Source organism: Zea mays, chromosome 4, assembly GCF_902167145.1.
Source record: "Zea mays cultivar B73 chromosome 4, Zm-B73-REFERENCE-NAM-5.0, whole genome shotgun sequence".
In the NCBI taxonomy this organism is placed as follows: Eukaryota; Viridiplantae; Streptophyta; class Magnoliopsida; order Poales; family Poaceae; genus Zea; species Zea mays.
The window spans coordinates 158,990,256-158,995,758 of record NC_050099.1 but is presented as its reverse complement, the minus strand read 5'-3'; the positions used below and the strand labels follow the sequence as shown (position 1 = coordinate 158,995,758).

At 36.1% G+C, this 5,503-nt stretch overlaps 1 long non-coding RNA gene across 1 annotated transcript; it reads right to left on the bottom strand.

Moving 5' to 3' along the window:
• Positions 1–1,526: 1,526 nt before the first annotated feature.
• LOC118476964 (uncharacterized) lies at positions 1,527–3,448 on the bottom strand. The gene is made up of 3 exons (XR_004857855.1): positions 3,314–3,448; positions 3,075–3,227; positions 1,527–2,996 (listed from the first exon to the last, which is right to left on the bottom strand). It is a non-coding gene; the product is annotated as an uncharacterized lncRNA (long non-coding RNA).
• Positions 3,449–5,503: the final 2,055 nt, after the last annotated feature.

The window sequence follows — 5,503 nt, the reverse complement described above, 5'->3', positions numbered from 1 at the left end:
ACAAGGCTTTAGTGATTAGCGAGAGAGATTTGCCGTGTTCTTTTGAGCTCTTGCGCTTGGATTGCTTCTTTTCTTTCTCATTTGTTCTTGTGATCAAAACTCCATTGTAATCAAGGCAAGAGGCACCAATTGTGTGGTGGCCCTTGCGGGGAAGTTTTGTTCCCGGTTTTGATTTGAGAAGAGAAGCTCACTCGGTCGGAGGGACCGTTTGAGAGAGGGAAAGGGTTGAAAGAGACACGGTCTTTGTGACCACCTCAATGGGGAGTAGGTTTGTGAGAACCGAACCTCGGTAAAACAAATCCGTGTGTCACACTCTTTATTCGCTTGCGATTTGTTTTACATCCTCTCACGGACTCGTTTATATTTCTAACACTAACCCGACTTATAGTTGTGATTATTTTTGAGAATTTCAGTTTCGCCCTATTCACCCCCCCCTCTAGGCGACTATCACCTCTCCACATCAAGCACTGCGCATGAGGATCGGTCTTCTCCACGTGACCATGTTGAGCACTGCGCCGGACATTGCCAGCTCGCCCAGCAGGTCTAATTTTATATTGCTCGCTGTATGCCTTAATGCATGTGTTAGATTTGATTTGCTGGACAAATTTTGTATGGTTGTATGTTTTTATCATACTTAAATTTGGTGGACAATTTTGCTGGACAAATATTTGAATTTGGCGGATTTAAAAATATTGTATGTGTAGTGGATATCCCTTACCTGTGGGTAATGGATGTGGATACTGTTTTTTTATCCATAGCGGGTAACGGGTTCAGATATCGGAAATAAGTCCCAGATATGGATGTCCAGAGACACTTTTCTCTGATAGTCCAGAGGCACTTTTCTCTGATAGTTTATCTGTTGCCATCTCTAGTCTTACGGATGATTTGGATGGGGTTATCATGCAGATAGATGACCAATATATAGAATTTTGGAGTGCTAGGATCTAAGTGGGAGGTTAGAACTTCCTTATCCCTTTTACCCATCTTTTCATTTGCCCGAATGGTAAATCTGATTGTTTTATGTGTGAAGAGCAATTGAGGTTGTGTTTTCAAGATGTCAATGGTTTAGGTGAGATTTTCTGTACAATGAGATGAAAATTCATTTAACAAATAACAAATAGCTTGAGATATGTTTTTTTGGACCTATCACTTGAATTGTCACAACAAACTGGAATAGTTTAAACTGCCCAGCAAAACTTTATTATAGACAGAAAAGTTTCTAAAATAATGCATGTATTGTTAAGAAGGAAGAATCTAACTGTTAGGTGCACATTAAAATCGAGCACCATTGTCTAGAATTTTGGAGTGCTGCGATGCGAGTGGAAAGTCATAATTCTATCGTCCCTTTTAGACATCTTTTCATTTAACTAAATGATAAATCGAGGGAATTTCAAACTTCACTTGGTCTGCAAAGATCATATCTAAGGTATGAGATGCTCAACTGCTTATAAGTTCATTAATATAATGAATTGTACCTTATATTTCCTTGCTAAATAAAATGTGACGGTTATTTGTCCAAAATAATGAATAAAGTACTTTAGATAGCATGACTCGTGTCAGAATCACCATTATGTATATGCAAATCAAAATGTGAGCAGATTAGCTGATATTTTCTACAATATGAGGAAAAGTCAATTAATAAATTACAAATAGGTAGATATTTTTTCTGGACCTGTCACTTGAATTGTGACAACAAACTGGAATAGTTTAAACTACATAGAAAAAATTAACTAAAAGAGAATTGCCCAATAAGAACCATATAAATAAAATGCTAATATTAGGCAATATTATATGTTTATATAGAGCTGATAGTGAGTGTAATTTTTGATCAAAAGTTTGCCCAATAAAAACCATAGAAATAAAATGCTAATATCAGACAATATCATATGATTATATAGAGTTGATAGTGAGTGTTATTTTGATCAAAAGCAGCATGTTTAAAGATATGTCATTACAAAAGATGAGCTTAACAGAACTGCTGCTACGTTGCTTGCAAACAGTCATATGTTTATACATACTGCAAAAGAGTTTTGGTTGCGAGAAGCCAAATTTTGTTGTTCTCGTAAGTAGAACCACAACCGATCTATTTCCATTGAACAATAGATGCAAGGTCTCAAAAGAGTAGCTATGTAGAAGGTATCTAATTGTTCTTCATCTTTGGTCTTTTTGCAAAGACTGAAAGTTGGTCAGCACCATGTGTTTCTTCCTGTAAAAGAAGGAGCAATATAGGTTAATTAAAAATATTAAGTACATATATTGATATCTATATGGGTATTATCGGATGTGTTGAAAAGTAGTTACCTTGTCGGAGTCATCAATTGCATTGAAATTTCTCTTGTATGATACTCTGACGTTGTCAAAGCAACTATAACATATCAGATTAAAAGATGTTATAACAAAACATTGTATATTTTCTGGATGATATGAAAAGAAAGATATAAAAAGTAGACCCACTAACCTAGTCTGATCAATCTCCATAAGTTGTAATTCATGTGGTGATGCTGCTTCTGAACCAGAGGTCTTACATAGCAATGTACATGTTAGTTTTGTTTTTGCGGATTAAGATTTATAATTGAGATGTTTTGATAGAAAGCAGTACCTGTATATCTTGTGTCTTTGGCTCTATTGGTACTAGGGGTGGTAGCTTTGGAAGTTGAGATGAGCTAGCGCTGTGGAGAACAACAGGCTCTTCTTTTTTGAATACGAAAAGGAGTAGGTCTTTTCCATGCCTCTTTTTGATACTAAGAATATCAAATGTTGGATCTTTGTTGACCTTGTTAGGTCCTCTCTTTTTAATACTTTTTCCTGGAAAAAACTTGGCCACAACAGTCAATTTCTCACCCACAATTGCTTTAATCTCTTCCGGCAATTCAGATTTGTTGCTTTGTCTCAGTAATTTCTCTGCGGTTTTCCCAATAAGTGATGTCGCTCTCTCATCAAAGAGCACGAATTCTAGCTCATAGGTGCCATCAGTGGCATATAGAGATATTTTATACCTATTTAGAGTATAGGTTATAGACATTGATAAAATACAAGAAGTTTTGTGTATAAAAATGATTGTACAGAGAGTATACCTGTGGACCATCTGAGAGGAGATGTGGCCTTGTTTACAAATGTGTTTTTCCTTCATATTTTGTTGATGTATTGCATTTTGTGCATCCTTGATAGAACCAGGGCTCATTGTCAGCAATTCTTGTTACAATCATGGTGCATTCGAAACGTTTGCTCTGTAAATGTAACGATTATTAAGTAATTATATAAGTTTTGTAACAATAATTTTAAATATACATTTTATTGGTGTAGTGTGTCTTACCATGTCATCAAATGGGTCGACTAATTTCATTTCTAAAAATGTCTTTTGCTCAATCTTGTTCTGCATCTCGTTCATTGTCTGAATATGAAGCTTTTGGATTGATTGGTATTGTTCACCGATACTATAAATATGAAAGCATTGTAATTAGTCTTGATCAGTTTATTAAATGAATTGCAAATTTACATTGTACTATATTCAAGCTTAACAGTGATTGAATGTTGTATAATTAGATTTCATCTTCGTGTTAAACCTTAGTATGTACAACTCAACTTCCCCATGGCATTATATCAAACACTTTTGTTGCTGCTGCTATATTTATTCTATAAATAAATCTCAAACTAACTCATTGTAGGGTTGTATTTTAAATACTTTATAAGGAAATGCAATAAAGGAGGCCAAAAAATATACATGTACTATCCAAATATTTATATCGCCGTCAATCTAATTTACAATAAATGGAGATCACAAAACATTATATTTTTTTAAAAATGAAAGGGAGGTTATAGAAAGGAATATAATTTACCTTGCATAGAAAGTATTGATTTCATGGATCTCCGGAAGATTTATATACCAGCGGCATGCAGCTGTGCCACTAAGAAAAGGTGGTGATCCACGATAGGATTTGACTGATGTTCCAACAAAGATAACAATTACATGATTCATTTCACTGGCTTTAAAGACTTGTTGTCCTGGGAATTCCTCTGCTCTACGTCTCCATAGTGATACCTCAATTTTATTTCCCCTTCATTAAATTAGAATTTTGTTACAACAGTAACATAACATTTTATACATATGTTTCAATGGAGCAACGAGCATTTACCTTAGATCCACAAGGTGGATCAGCCTTTTCATGCAAACTATTCCACTGCTAGTATGAAATGGTGTTGCATCAGAAAGAGCTGTAATGCGTCCAATGACATCTGCATGTTGTTGTTACAACAATGTTAATTTGACGAAGTGTTTATTGTCTTTTTGAAAATAGGAAAATGGATTGAAACTAACAGTATCGATAAAATACTCATTGTTTCCTTCAAGTTGGGGTAGTTCTGGGAATGGTGTTAGATGGAATGTATTTTTTGGAAAACCTTGTGGATCCTCATTTACTTCCTCAAGCAAAGTCTTTGGATGTAGCCTGATCATATACTTTCCATGCATAGGTTTGTAGGACAGCTTTGCGTTGTCAACATAAATTTTCTCATGATTAAAATCTTACTTTTCTGTAGTCGTGGTTGAAGTATATATATAGCTTCTTGAGGAACTTCAGCGTACATCGCAGTCCCCTATAAAGTTAAATTGTTATAGATTTAAGTTGTGCTAAACGATAAGACATTTTTATGCATATATTAGGGCTGTTAGACAAGTTAAATGGGGCTGAATGGAATGCTTCATTAGATGAAGAAGGGAGTACAATATATAGCCAGAAGTGTGCAACACTAGGGAAGGTGTGGCATCCTGGCTATTAGATCCTAAATACCGTAGGTAGCAGCCCCTGATAACTATACTAAAATAGCTGATCCTAGATGCTATATAGGACTGCACTACCTGCTATGCTTGACAGAATTTCGATACATGTCCTCTTGTAGGAGGATGGAAAGAAGCCTACATATAGTAATTACAAATTATAGTAATAATTTGACAAGGACCAAGAAGAATACATATACATGTTGATCAATAATCACAAGATCCAAATGTTTGATTGGATCATCATCATTTTTGCCATGAAATTCCCAAACTCTTGATATCCGAACACAAATGATATAGTGGTAGACCCCTGGTCAAACTTGTGATAGTGGTGTAACTGAAAGGGAAATGTGCCTTGGGCCATTTCTAAGTATTTTGGTGATTGAGTGCCAACACAAGTGCTTAAATGTGAATTTATGCTCATGGATGGACAAAGTGCAAATCAAGAGTAAAGGTATGTTTCTAAGCCTTAGTACATTGGTTTTATGTACTAATATACTTGTCTAAGTGTTAGAAACAGAAAGAAGAAGAAAAGAAAAGAGATGAAAAAAGGCTTGGCTGGGTACAGCCAAGACTCAGCTCGGTCTGGCACACCGGACTGTCCGGTGGTGCACCGGACAGTGTCTGGTGCGCCAGGCTGACTCGGCGCGAAGTGGCCGCTCTCGGGAATTCGCCGACGGCGTACGGCTAAAATTCACCGGACTGTCCGGTGTACACCGGACTGTTCGG